The 15,960-nt window shown below is 31.5% G+C and overlaps 1 pseudogene; it reads left to right on the forward strand.

Moving 5' to 3' along the window:
• Positions 1–6,093: 6,093 nt before the first annotated feature.
• LOC120593161 (uncharacterized) lies at positions 6,094–6,212 on the forward strand (annotated as a pseudogene).
• Positions 6,213–15,960: the final 9,748 nt, after the last annotated feature.

Raw genomic sequence — 15,960 nt, forward strand, 5'->3', positions numbered from 1 at the left:
ACTTGACAAGAAGTTTTTATAAGGAGACTGAAATCTAGCCTTATTTTGTGATTTAGCTTTACTTTGTAAATGCATCAAAGAAATTATAGTAAAAATACCCCAAATTCATTTGGTCAAAGCTATCTACATTTTCAAGATTTTCTTAATCTCTTGTTAGGAGAGCCTATTAAGGTCAAGGCTGGAAGAACACTAATCATTAGTTAATATAGCGATATCTGTTAAGCTTGTCAAGTGAACTTTGATTTGAAAACACCCAGGTTTCTCAAATGGGCAGGTGTGCATGCGTGCGCGCATGCACGCACGCACGCACGCACACACACACACACACACCAAATTTAGATTGCTACACTTTGCTTTGCATCCTTAAGCTTTTACCAAGTAATCAAACTATCTTTAAAAGAAAAATCTGGAAGTGAATGAAGTATTTGATATTACTTTCAACAAATTGTAACAGTTTTTATCAGCTACTATGTAAGGTAATAAATTAGAATGTTAAGTTCATTTAGAGAAGTGTCACAAAAATCCAAATATAAAATTGTTTTTGTTTTAAAGAAATGGGAGCAGGCAACAGAGCATGTTTGTTCCCTTTGGCACCTACACTAAATTTACAGAATATTCTGGTGTTTTTCCCTCTAGCCACTACCTCCTTCATTGGACCACAAAGTATGTCCTTTTGGAAAAGTAATGGAGTCCAGTCAATTTAATTTCATTGCTCTCCAAAAACTTTTGAAAATTATAAAAATTGCTATGGGATTCTGACATGTGAGAGGCCACTAGAAAAAGAAGTTGATATTCAGAACCTCATCAAGAGGTTCTCATCTTTGGATAGAGACCAACATAATACTTTCAAGTAAGTAATAATTTCCAATATTAGCCTATTGGATGAGCTAAAAACTCATAGTGAAAAAAGTTCTTAGAGATTCACCAGTCAGATACTGTAGGCACTGGCTGGCTGCATGTACTGTTGGTATTATTATGAATATTTAGGATATTTAATTCTTTTTTTTTTAACTCTGAATTCCTTGGCCATTGTTTTAGAGAGTATTTTGACAAATTCTCAGTTCTTAGGGGCTCTGAGGCATTTTTGCTTCTTATGTAAGTACAGAAGAGTGTTTTGCTGGTTAAATAAAGGAGTAAATAAAGGACTAAAAATAACCATACATTATTTTTTCAGATTTTTAAAATTTTTATAAATTTGTTGTGGTGACATTGGTTAATAAATTATATAGGTTTCGAGTATACCATTATGTAATACATCACCTGTATATTGCATCATGTGTTCACCACCCAAAGTTTAATCTCCTTCTGTCACCATATATTTGACCCCTTTTCCCCTTGTCTGCCTCCCCCCACAACTCCTTTTCCCTCGGGTAATCACTATACTGTTCTCTTTGTCTATGAGTTTTTGTTTGTTTTCTTGTTTGTTCATTTGTTGCTTTCGGTTTTATATTTCACATATGAGTGAAATCATATTCTCGACTTTTTCCATCAGATTTATTTCGCTTAGCATGATATTCTCAAGATCCATTCATATTATTGCAAATGGCAGTATTTCATCTTTTCTTATAGCTGAATCGTATTCCACTGTATATATGTACCACATCTTTATTCAGTCATCTAAGGGCACTTTGGTTGTATCCATCCATGTCCTGGCCACTCTGAATAATGCAGCAATGAATATAGGGGTACATGCATCTTTACTAATAAATGTTTTCAAATTTTTCTGGTAGATACCCAGAAAAAGAATTGCTGGGTCATATGGTAACTCTATTCTGTTTTTCCATAGTGGTTGTACCAATTTACATTCCCACCAGCAGTGTATGAAGATTCCTTTATCAGATTTTGAATTACAAAATTATTTAAATATCTGTAATCGAGGTGCTACATTACTATGTAATCAAATTACAGTACTGCTTAATGACATTAGGAAACTGCATGCAAAAAAATATTTGTACACAAGGTGGTGATGTTAGCAACCAACTACAGTAGTTTTATTCTGCTAAAAACCACAATAAATAACAACAGAGTAGTTTCCCTGAGTGATCTCCAAAAGGTATATCAGGTGTGCATATAATGATAGTGTGTAAGGGCACAGAGCACATGGAAAACCTGTTATCACATGTCCTTAAAGTAGCATGGATAGAAGAGAAAAAGGACAAATCACAGAAAAGATTTAGAAACGTCTAAAGAATAAAATTATATTTACATGTTGTAAAGATTTGAGTGTTCAGACTTTAATACCTGTTTCTTTTGACACCTTTTAGATATTTAAGTCCAAAGATTATATCTTAAATGTGAAACTTTCTGTAGCTCCTATAAAATAGTCCCACTTCCCAGAAAGATTTCTTCAGAAAGCCTTTGCCTCATGACCTTCTCCTGCCTTTACAAACAGGTTTTCTTTTCCCAGTCCTGACTACAATGTTGATCCGTGGTAAGAAATGTCTTTCCCTCCATTCATGCCTCTTATATAGACATTCAAGTTTTTAGATTTATATTGGCATAATTCAGAACAATTAAAAAGTGAAGCTGATAATAATGTCACAAACTTTATTTCTAATGATACTGGACTCGCTAACCTTATCATCAATATCAAGATAAAAATTAACTAATACTTGCTCACAAAAACCAGTTCATCCTTTTTGTGTATTGGTACATTAATAATGACTTCTAAGACATAAATAACTAATTTTATTATTTATCCCCAAAAACTAATTATTTATTATGGCAAAGGTATATTTATTCTCAGATACTTAAAAAAAAAAAGTAATGATGGCGTCAGCAGAGACACAGAACTTGTTAGTTACAAGGTAGAAAGCTGTGTGTCATGAATCAAAAAAGTAGGCAGATGTGTTTTCACTTTTAAGATTCTTCTCCCAAGATGAAAAGAGCAGCAATTGTTATTTGAAAGCTAGAAAGCAAAATATCTATTCTTGAATTATCTAAGGATGACTCAGAAACCTACACCCAAAGAAAAGTAATAAATAATGACAACAGATGTTTGTAAACCTGTGCTCCCCTGTTCAGTGTTTCTACGTGTTGTTTTGCCTTGATGTGCTGTCAGCAGCCTCTCACCTGGGAGTAGTGATATCTTATCAAAGCCCAAACAGTTCCTCTTCACAACACACAGATAATAGTGCCTTTCAATTTATCATACTGGAAGTCTAAAAGAACCATGGGAACGATTGGTCAGGTGACAGCTTGATGGACAGTTTGACAGCCCTTAAAGCATCATGGGAAATGGTTGTCACCTGATTTTCAGAGTGACCAGGGAGATAACCTTCAGAATGACGAGGAAAACAAAAATCTGAATATTTGTATAACAACCAGTGGCAGCATCAGTGTTCACTTAAGTGATAATAGGTATGAATTTAGATGACTCAAAATGTTATTATCAAACCTGAGGGTTTTCGCCAGAAGTGCCCTTCATCTCTTTAGATGCCTTTTACATTTTTATTTAAATGTCACTGAAAAGTATGTACATAATATAAGGCTTTGATTTTTAAAAGACACAATAAAACATAATAGGTATTTAACCACATGCTAAATATATTAGCTGACCATTAACAGTCTCCATCTTTGAAATCTGCTTTCCTTTTGACAAACTCCTTACACGCCTTATCTTAAATGTAGTTTTCACATTACAGTTCTAATTAGAAAGGCTGTCATAAAGAATCATATGGATCAAATTTTACACTCTGAGCTAATCAGCCTAATGAAGATCAGTGTAAGCCTTGGTGTGAGAAACAAACGAAGAGAAATCAATTTGAAGATCTTTGGCACGAAAATGTTTGAATCTGTATTTACTCATTCATACAGCCACCAAACATGAATTGAGCACTTAACTACACACAAGGGTCTCTGCTGCACATAGGAAGATGAGAAAGATAAAACTCCAACTTACAACTTGATTACAGTTTGTGAAGATGGAGTTTTATATTAATAGAAGATGGAACACAGATCAAGAAATCAATGCAAACCCACTGCCTTCTAGTTGGTAAGGCTTACACGCAGTGTTTCACAAAGTTGTCTCCTGCATACTCTCTCTTGTGTACTGTATATGTAGTAAAAATAGTTTTATGGTCTGATCCAAAGAAATTCTGCCTGAGAATTGGGATTCTGAAGGGGAAAAAAAGCACTCAGAGTTTATACATTTATTGAGTGCCTCCCAAATTTAAAGAATAATTCTGGAAACAGTAGGGAGATAAAAGAGACTTGAGATGCAATTGCCATAATTGAGAAGGACCTTAGACATCACAAACCTTCAATCTGAGACATTTTAAGCTACATTTTTTTTCAGCGCAGACACTCAATAACTTTTTATTTTCAAATAATATCTAACATACAGAAAAGGTATAAGAATAATACAAAGACATCCTTTATACTCATTATTCAAAATTCACCAATTGTTAACATTTTGCCACATTTGTTTTTTATCACTCCTGTTTTCTCTTTCACATCCTCCCTCTCTTCTTCCTCCCTCTCTTATTCAGCTGTCTATATAATATTTTTATATTTTTAAATAATTTTAATTGAATATGTTAGATTTTTGTCTGATTCATCTCTATACTTCACAAAACCTATCAACTGCCTTGTATATACTTAATAAATATATATATGAATGAATGAATGATAAATAATATTCAACCTAAACCTAGTCTTTGATCTTTTAGATTTGTATTTATACACAAATACAAAAGGGCACTATATTATTTGTCTAAAACATAATATTTTACAAAATATGAATCTTCTTCTATTTGTGTCTGATCAATAAATGATTTAATGAAATAAAGAAACAATACAATAAAATGAAGAAATTGCAGCAGAAATGTCAAGCAACTTTCCAGAGGAAGCAAAAGATAAAAGTTTGAGGTGCTGCTGGCTCTTTGTCTTTCTCTGGGACAAATAGATGCTGGACAAAAAGCAGAAATTTAAATAGAAACTGTCTTTTTGAAAAACACTCTGGCACCATTGTCGAAACCAGTACCATTTTGCTGCTTGATACTTTTGGGATAACATTGCTTTCACAAATTTTGATGCTTTGGATTCACATTCCAACATGATTTTCCAAATCCCATTGTGCCAAAACCAGACAAGCCAGACAAATTGTGAGAGCACCATCAGTGTTTTCCAGGGAACTGGAAAAAGCCAGTAAATAATCTAAATGACTGTGAACAACCAAATGTTCTCCATGTGATTCTTCACAGGAAGACATATTATTTGGAGTGTGTGTGTGTCTGGTGGGGAGGCGGGGGTGGGGATGAAGCTGAAGTTTGCAAATGCAAAACAAAATGCTTTTGAGTGCCATATGCAAATTCAAATCAAGACTGATAAAAACACATTTTCTAATTTCAAATTGGGAGGGCAAGCTGTGGTAGGGGGTGATTTATAATAACTGATACATGGACAAGGTCCAATGCTACAGAACAACTGAATTTGGAATCATTTCTGAATCAGAGCTGTAGTTAAAATGCTTTTCCTTTCCTTGTTGAAATAAATCCATGCAGCATCAGGTCATAACAGGTTCCAGATGTAGTCCCTCGCTCACCTGATATGAATTAAGTTTCATTGTTAACAACTAATGCAGTCCCTTAAGCTAACTAAATAAGCTAAGTATAAAGCCAGAACCAAAGTCTTATAACATATTTTATAGTAATGCTATAATTTGTGGTCTGGAAACTTAAATGCTAGTGTTGAATTTCCAGTCAGACTTAAAATTTCTTTTCACAGAAAGAAATGTTCAGACTAAAAATTCCACACACAAAAAAATAATAATCTATTGTCAGAAAACCATTTTAAAAATATGACATGCACTTTACCATTATAAATATTAACATATAAAATCAATTTGACTGTTATACAGCATTTTGAAGGTCACGAAAGTCTTAAATAATTGTAGGTTATATGTAGGTTATATGAATCATGGACTTTTTAAACACTGTGCTTACTTGTTATAAAATTAGTGATTTTTTAGCTCAAAACATGTAAGTACCACTGTTTAGACTCCTCTGCTAAGGTACAACAGGGTCTGTGGTTTGAGACCCAAAGAGAATCTTGAATCCTATGACCCAAATTAGAATATTAAAGTTATTTCTGGTCTACGGCTATGCTACCCTGAACAAGCCCGATCCTATCTGATCTCGGAAGCTAAGCAGGGTCGGGCCTGATTAGTACTTGGATGGGAGACCAAGTAGGAAGACTAGGTGCTATAGGCGTAAAAAATAAAAAAAAATAAGGGATTGTAAGCTGACAAGGTCCTTGCAATCTGTGAGGTCAACCAAGGGTTGCCTTGCCTAAAAAATAAAAAATATAAAAAAATAAAAGTTATTTCTGTTACCTCTTTCTTCTTTTAAGATACAATATGCTTCCAATGTGGGAAATTCTGGATTCGTTTTTTCTTATTTTTCTGACTACATCTTTGCGGATTTGGTAAACCTTGGTATTCAAAACAACACAGAAAGTTTTCCTTTAGATGCCTTATGTATAGACACATTTTGTTATTTATTTTTAATGAAAAAATATAGCTTGTACACTTAGAAAATAGATTTAAGGTTTTAAAATCTCTTAAGCTTGTATATGTTCTGTACCTTTTGAGTAATCTGGAGACTTGTCAGAGGAATGAGTCAATTACTATGTTGATTTTTTTAAAAAGGCATTTAGAAAAGCTGTCTAACACTCTAAGTGCCAGAAAGAAACCACTGAAGAATACCTAAAGTTACCCTGTTGTTATGGTTTTTACAACTTCTTTAGAGCTAAAAAGGTTTGTTTTTTTGGTTCTTTTTTTTTCCAAAAAAAAAAATTAAAATGTAGGAAAAGAGAGAAATATGATGGCATATCTCACTAATACTATTTTAAATATTTCCTATTAAATTATTTAAACTGCATATTTACATTTATAAGACTATGTTTTGGATGTAGAAATGGAATTGATTCTAGCTTTCTGTTCAGTTCTCAGAGTTCTGATTCATGATTATTCAGAGATTTATGATAAACTCTCTGAACCTTATATATGCTGAATAATGCTAGAATTGTAAAAATGGCGCCTTACATATTTTAACTTTTACTTCTACCTAATTCATTCTCATAAGTTCTTTTTTTGAAGGATGTAAGAAGAAAACACATGAGGTCAGGTTTAAACTAATTCTTAGAATCCAAGTTGTGTTAGTACTTACATTAGTAGATTTATATTTCTGGCCTGTAACTATATGGAATGAAGAAAACTCAGGGTGGAAAGTGAAATTATCTCTCAACTAAGCAACTGTTTTGTCTACATTATATCAAATTAGTTTGACTTTTTTCTATGTGGTTAACTGGTAGTTGTGTTGGGATTTTATAGGTGCAGCCATAATGTTTTAACAATAAAAGAACAATGCTTCCCATTACTTATTCTACATGCACTTTAAACCTACTATTTTATTTCTAGCCTTATAGATAATAGAGAACAAATGAACATCATTACTTTTCACCCTTATTATATTCTTATCTATTATATTTGAAATTCATTCTCTTCTCTCAAAAAAGAATTAATGTTTTATTTCTGTCAGCATCTTAGAAAAGTTATAGTTCACTGAGACTCAGTTTTCTCACCTGTATAATGGAAATAAGTATCTCTACCTCTTAGATTTGTAATGAAGATTGCAGATTACTACAAGTAATTGCATAGTGCCTCCTCTAACAGTCTGCTCCTAATAAGAGCTAATTAATTCCATTCTCTTTGATGCCTATTGGAATCTTTATTAGTTGACTTGTATCAAAAGACAGGCTCTTCAAAGACAACTCAATAAAAATTTGGCAAAAGTTTCAAACAAGCAATTCACAAAAGAAAATATAAGAATGACCAAAAAGCATACAAAAGGGGATTCAACATCATTAGTAATTAGGGAATACAATTTAAAATTTAAAACTATTAATGAGATATCATTTCATACCCACTAAAATGGCTAAAATAAAAAGTTTGACAGTTCCCAAATTGTGAGCTGGTAAAGATGTAGAGCAACCAGTACTATTGTGAAATTAGTTTAAATTTCTGTTGATGTTAAATTTTGTTCAAAATAATTTGATTTTATGTGATACAGTTTTTTCTAGAAAATATTTATTCATTCATATGCTTATCCAACAATTATGTATTTAAATTTTTTGATATTAAAACGCAGTTCTTGCCTTCAAGGAGCATGCATACAGTTTGCAAACTGAAGCCTTGTTAAATTAGCCACCATATAGCGAGTGTTACCATATTTTTTTGACTCTCAAACACAGAAATTATCTTACAATTAATATCAAAATAAATCTGACAATTGATTGTTCTTCCCAAAAAACAAGACAGATTATTCAAAATCTTAAATTAATCTCTTTACTTCAATTACACTGAAGCATAAACCAGTGTGTCAACAGATACTAATTTTTTTCGGGGTTGCTTCATTAAAAAAGGACTCAGCACAAAAATAATTCTAAATCAAAAAACATTGACAATGCTCAGAAATCACAGTCTTCTCAAAGATGGGAAAAAAGACTCTGCCTACCTTACTAAAAGCCAATTCTGCATAAATATTTTCCCCTACAATTTCATGAAGCAATACTTGAATATTTGGATTATGTAATCCAGCACGTTTATATAGATATCTTAAAACCTCAAAAGATGTACAAGGCATTGTTAGTCACATTTCGTTACTATGAAATCAAGGAGGGAGGTATCCTCAAAATAACAATAATACAACAAATTCTTGTTCAGTGACAGGCATTGTGTTCAAGTTCTTACCATGGATTCTATCTCATTTAATCCTCACAGCGCTATTGAGGTAGATATTATTATTATTATTATTATTATTATTATTATTATTATTTATTCTCATTTTATAGATGAGAAACTTGGTCATGGAGAGAGTAAACAGCCTGGTCAAGGTTATATATAGTCTGTATGTGTTGGGGTTGAAATTCCAAATGATTTACATGAAACTCATGCTCATTTGTACATGTGCTTTAAAAGAATAGCATTCCTTTTATTTTTAACAAAAAGAAAAAAGAAAAAGTGTGATATAACTATTTCTTTACCTTTCATCTATTAAGCAATTATTAAATCTAAATCTAAGTATTCAAAACATTCATTTAGACTTTGGTTCTCAAATTATGTTGGTCTCAGAAACCCTTTACATTCTTAAAAATTATTGAAGACCCCAAAGAACTTTTGTTTATGCAAGTTATATTAATATTTATTATATTAGAAGTTAAAATTGAGACACAAAATATTTAACCATTTATTTAAAAATAACAATAAAGAACCCATTATATGTGAATATAACTAATAGATTTTTTGAAAAACAACTATAGTTATTTGATGGAAAAAGTGGCATTACATAACATTCTTTCAAATCCTGTAATATCTGGCTTAATAGAAGACAGTTAAATACTCATCTGTCTGCAATCAATCTATTGTGACTTTAAAGCACATCAAAAATAAAATTAAAGACAATGAAGAAAGCTAAATAACTACTTCATGCAAAGTTCAACAAATATATAAAATATCAAGTATAAAGCTATGATGCATGCATTTTTGTTTTAAATTTAATTAAAAACGTATAAAGACATTCTTTGCACATTTCCACTACATTATTTTATTTATCCAACTAGAATAACAAATGCGATTAGCATTTTAACTCCTAAAAAAAAATCTGGCCTCTTCCAAATGTGTAGTTGGAAAAGGAAAGGGTATTTTAATAGCTTCTCAGATAATTATGGATACTATTCTTTGATAAAACATCAAAACTTGACAAATGTGGTTTTTTAAAGATTGGTTTTAATATGAAATTTAAAGCACTGTCAGTGAACTTTTTGTACACTGTTATATTAAAAGTCATTGGTTCATTTGGCCTTTGAATGAATTTTTTACCTTACATGGTTTTGAAATATCACATTAGTCATAGAAAAATATCAGTTTACTTCAAATCTTCCAAATGTTGATACATTATTCAATATTTAAAATTCAAACCATATTGATTAATATCATCACTGATCTCATCAGAAAGTTAGTTAGGTTGCAACTAAATTACAATAATGCTTTCCTTGAGACAACCATCTTACTTCATTCAGTACTCAACAGGAATACTCTACGTATTTCCCATTCTTTTACACAGAATATTAAAAAAAACATGTACTCAAGGGACAGGATTTAATAAAATTCATAACTTTTAGTGTTTAACTGAGAAAAATTTTTAAGTAATGCTTTTATTTTTTAGTTTTCAATTACAGTTGACATTCAATAATATTTTATATTAGTTTCAGGTGTAAGCATAATGGTTAGACATTTATATAATTTATGAAGTGATTCCCCCTAAGTAGTCTAGTATGCACCTGGCACTGTACATAGTTATTATATTATTGATTATATTCCTTATATTGTACTTTACATCCCCGTGACTATTTTTTAACTACCAGTTTGTACTTCTTAATCCCTTCACCTTTTTCTTTCAGCTCCCCAACCCCCGTCCCATCTGGCAATCATCAGTTTGTTCTCTGTATCTATCTCTGTTTCTTTTTGGGGGGTTTTGTTGTTGTTGTTTATTTTATTCTTTAGAGTTCACGTTTCAGTGAAATCATATGGTATTTGTCTTTCTCTGTCGGCCTTATTTCAATTAACATGATACCCTCTAGGTTCATCCACATTGTTGCAAATGGTAGGATTTTATTTTTTTATGGCTGAATAATATTTCATTTTATATATGTATCACATCTTTATCCAGTTGTCTATTGATGGGCAGTTATGTTGTTTCTCCATCTTGGCTACTATAAATAGCGCTGCAGAGAACATTAGAGTGCATATATCTTTTCAAATTAGTGTTTTGAATTTAATCAAGAAAATTCTTAAATGAAACTGGCTTTTTTTTTTTTTTTTTTTAGTGTAAGTGTGTGGAAGTAAAGAATATAATTACTACTAGTATAGTTTAGTGCAACTACCTTAAGTCACCAGCAGTTTAACCACCATTTGTGCACAATCTGCAAAATGCCAATACAGTGAAATAGCAAGTAACATCTTAGTATTACCAGAAAAACAGTTTTGTCTTCATGGACCCCCTGAAAGGGTCTCAGGGACCCCAGGGGTCTGCAGACCACACTTTCAGAACCATTGATTTAAAGTTAAATAATCAAATATTCCCTAGGTAATTCTGGAAAAGGAATTAAAATGGAATAGAAAAGTTTCATGTAAAATTTTTTTATTCTTTTGATTCTTGGTTCTCCTTGTGCTATAAAAGTTAAAATTAGGCCTTTCACATGCTAATAAACTCTACATTCATTTCTTTTTAATTGCTTGCCTGGATTGTTATGGTCCCACGTCTATGCCTATAAGTTATTACACATTTTTGAAAGGTTTTTTGAACAATAAATTAGGAGGAAGAGAGAATAAACAAGTTATAAGATTTTCCCAGTCTGTAAATTAGTTACTGTGTATAAACTGCTCAGCAAGTAAAGTCATTCAGGTCAATAGGGTATTTTTTACTAATCAACCTCTATATTAATTTACTAATTTATCTATACCTCCTAAAGTGAGAACTCTATTCAGATGTATTATTTGTTTCTTAATTTGAATAGACTATGAATATATTATGATGCAGTTGAAGATACACAGATTGTGCATATTAGATTTTTTCCATCACTGATTCAAGAGTGAAATAATATATGCTGTTTAGAAGTCAGTCGTCATGGGTAAATGATAGAAGCTGGCCCTAAATTGAACCTGAAGTGAATTCCTTTAGTCCGGGCCATTGTAAACTTTTAATTCTGAAAATATCTCCTGGAAATAAATTTAAAACTTTATCTCAACTAATCCTTAATGAGTAAAGGTTAAAGACTTAATCCTATGATTACATAAATCTATGACATCTAACAAATTGCATATTTATTTTTCTATATTGTCCAAATCAGTTCATATATGTTCTTAAACAAGAAGGGTTGGTGTTTATATATAAGATAATTTGTAATCCATGAACCCTTTATATCAAAGTCATTTTGTTTTGAATATGTCACTAGTTTATTATTGTCTTCCTTTTTCTGATTGTAAACTAATAGTAAGAGACAGTAGAGAACTTTTACCAAATTTTCTATCTCATATCATAACATTTTAAATAACTTTATTTTGAGTAAAAATAAAACTAAAATATTTGTCACAGGAGTGGTTCAGGTGGGAATAAAGTGAAGGGGATATGTTCTTGAGTTTTCAAGTATCACCTGCCATTTTCTCTACTCAGGCAGTGCTAAATCAGGGGTCAACCTCTGGGGTTTCAGATTTCTCTCTTTTCTGGTATGCCAACACTCCAAATCTCTCTGTTTTCCTCCTTAAATGCTACTCATTCTTTAAGGTCCTCTTCAATAAAGCCTAGCGACTACAAGTTCTATACTTCTCTATTTTGTATACTAATAGTCTAAGGGAATTTCTTATATTCCTTCAGTATTTTCTCTAGCTTATTACCATAGGGCTCAGTTCTTAATAGACACCCAAGGAAATTTGGGTGCCTGTTAATATAAACTGCTAGGTAAAATATCTGTTTCTGCTGAAATATGAACCTCAATAAGGCTACCATAGTATCATCACTTTCTCAACTGTGTGATTAGACTTTTAACAGAAATACGAATTACAAATATTGGAAGGCACAGTTTCCATTTTTGTAAACTTAGGCCAGAAAAATAGAAATTTAATATATCTTAAATATAAAAAAATCAATAACAAACCTGGAAAATAGAAGTTTTAAAAGGGTACTATTTGCAAAAGAAACAAAAATATACTTTTAATTCTCTAAGTAATTTTATGAAAACCTTCACAGGGAAAGTACTTATATGAAGAAAACATTGTTAAAAGATATTAAAAGAATAATAAATGTACAGCTATAGCATATTCATGATTAGGGAAACTAAACACTGTAAAGATACTAATTTTTGCCAAATAACTTATACATGTGATGTTATTACAATAATAATTAAGCATTAGGATAGAATAGCTTAGATATTATATATGTAAAATATATATTTATGTATATGTACATATATATTTTATTTCTACTCTATTTAGTTTCTATTACATATAACAATTTAATATATGAAAAATAATGTATAATATAACTAGTTAGTGAAGAAGGGAAGGATTATTCAACAAATAGGAGTGGAAAATTAACTAAGGATTTCAAAAATTGCCGATTAAGAGGGCCACTTTAGACTACATGCACAAATAAAATGTGTGTGCTATGAGAAGAGCTAAAAGGAAAAAGCTACTATGGGAACTCTGAAATTGGAAGATTCTAAATATTACTCATTTATCCAAAGAGTATCCATTAAATTTTAAGTCCCAATGGATTTTGCAATGTAAAAACCATTTTGTCTCCCTGACAAGTAGCACTGAGCTATTCATACTATAAATGTGCAGTGTACTTTTTGATAGGTAGTTGATAGATTTATTCATTGATATACTCATTCAAGTAGTATTAGCCATATTCACTTTTTAAGGTGTACTTTTTTCCTCTAAAAAGAGTACATTCTGATCCATCTTTTTATCTGTAACACATAATAGTTGTATCTGTTTTGCTTGAACTGTACTTTGCTATAAAAATAAAAGCAATAATAACAACTAAAATCTAAAAACAACCTTGTGTCTTTAGCCTTTTTTATAAATGGACCAGTTGAGTAAATCAGGCTTTAAGATAATAGACACCTGAAGGGCAGAGCCTTTCGATGACTTTCTTCATGACATAATTCAAACACAGTTTGAACTTCATTTTCCCAGTATGATGATTTTGGCCATGGATAATTTGTAACCGAGGTCTCCAAACTGGAACTGGTCTCATTTCAAGATGTAAGATTTATATGAGAATGGCAAGGTGATGGTCAAAATAATCTTTCAAAAGTCAAGAGATAACCTTATCTCAAGAGAAAAATGCTGTCCAGTGACCACATGGTCTAAAATAATGGTCTTGCTCCTGATCTCACTTTTCTGTAATGGAAACTGTAAAAATATGATAAAATAGAAGGTATTACTTGAGTTCAGGAAAAATTGAAGGTATTTTATTTAAATGTTGCTCTTTCCCCCAGTGAGCTATTTGTTGTTGATTTTTTTTTTTACATGATATAATTTTATGGTATTTTGATAGAATTTGTACCAAAAACAAATCTTAATATAATTTGTATTATTGACCGGAAAGTTCAGAGGCAACAGTAACAAATAGCAAGCAATCTCTGAGTAGAATTTTATTATTTATGACAAATGTATCTCTATCACTTCTGGACATGTTAGTCCATTGTGCTAAAAATGCACTCTCTCATGCTTTATAGGTTGTGTTTATTTCTTCACGTTGGTCTCCTATTCTTTTAGAAAACTTATGTCTATGTAACTGTGATATTTTTCTGTTTGAGTGAAAACTGCATTCCTTTATTCTTTCTTCTAGATGATTGCACAGTTCCCTTCCAGTTTCACGAAACTGTGACTGTTTAGTAAAATTGAATCTGATATAATTTCTTATAGATGCTCATGCATTACTTTGAATTTCCAGAAGCATTTACGGAAAAAGAATTAATGATATATACTACTCATGTTGTAGCTCTCATATAATCTATTTTGCTGAACACTTTAGGGCCTATAGTACTCTCTTAAAAACTGGTGTTTTTGGTAGATCAGCAGAAACTGACAGATATATATAGATGGATGGATGGATGGTCAGAGATAAATATATATTGTTTGGTCAAGGCCTTAAATTATTTTCCTTCCAAAGCCTTTGTATCACAGACATCATTTGTCTAGGTGAGTGCTTCTGCGGGAGCCTAAGAAGTATTGTTCTTTTATGAGTACCCTGCTGGGATCCTCTGAAATCATACCAGAGTTTCAGCCAACTTCGATTATCACCCATGAAGATCCTTCCAAGCTTTGGTTATTAGCATGGCTGCTGAATGTCATATTTCTTCCCTCTCGGAACAGTGGTACACTGATCAAATAAGATCATATAATTCTTCGTTCTTTGTTCTGAAATGAGCTATACAACATTTTCCTATATTGTATTTTGAAAATTATGTAAGGAATAAGTCTTTTAAAAGAAATATTGACGATTATTAAACAAAATAAAAATTGGTTTGTTTTTAAAGGAATTTATCTTATATAATCAAAAGAATGAGCAAAGAAATTATTTACAGGAATGGATGTATTTTTCTATGCAAAATTTTTATAAGTATTTAAGTCTTTTTAAAAGAAAATCTAAAATCAAGAGGTAGCACTATGAGTGACTAACATCCCTTTTATACACATTCCCCCACTAATTAGAACAAATCATGTTACTTCTACTTTCTCTCTGCAAAATGGAAATGAATTTAGCCGCTTGGCATTAAGGTCTTTCAAATTTGGCATTAGTGATCATTCTAAAGAATCCCCAGAACCAATCAGGATACACAAGCTAATATGTGCTTTGACAATATATTGATTATGATTTATCTTTCTCAGAGATGGCACATCAAATAATCTTAAATCAAGTATATTTAGGGTAACATCAGGCATTGAAAGACAATGTGAGAATAAAGAGAGGGCCATTTTCACAGCAGTATAGGATCGGTGTCTAAAAATAACTTCTAAGTTATTTAGGGGTATTATATATATGTAACAGCTGTTAGTACCTTAAGATAAGAATATAAGAAAAGGGCTATTCAGCGACATAATAATTTCCTTCTTCATAATTCAAGATATTCACCAGCTACACTGTAAATCAAGTTCCCTGTAGCATGTATCGCAGGCCTTAAACATAGTGGACACGCAAATGAAGGCTTAATTTAAAATAACTAACATTAATCCATACGTACCAGGTAGGTAATTTTCACACATTACTTTTTATCTTTAGAAACCTGAAAGGTAGGTGAACTTTCCCCATTTTCAATGTACAGAAACTGTGGCTCGGAGAGACCCAATATTTTATTTACCTAAAGTCACAGGAGTAGTACACAGCAAAA

This window comes from Pteropus medius, unplaced genomic scaffold (genome assembly GCF_902729225.1).
Source record: "Pteropus medius unplaced genomic scaffold, Ma_sr-lr_union100, whole genome shotgun sequence".
Lineage (NCBI taxonomy): Eukaryota > Metazoa > Chordata > Mammalia > Chiroptera > Pteropodidae > Pteropus > Pteropus medius.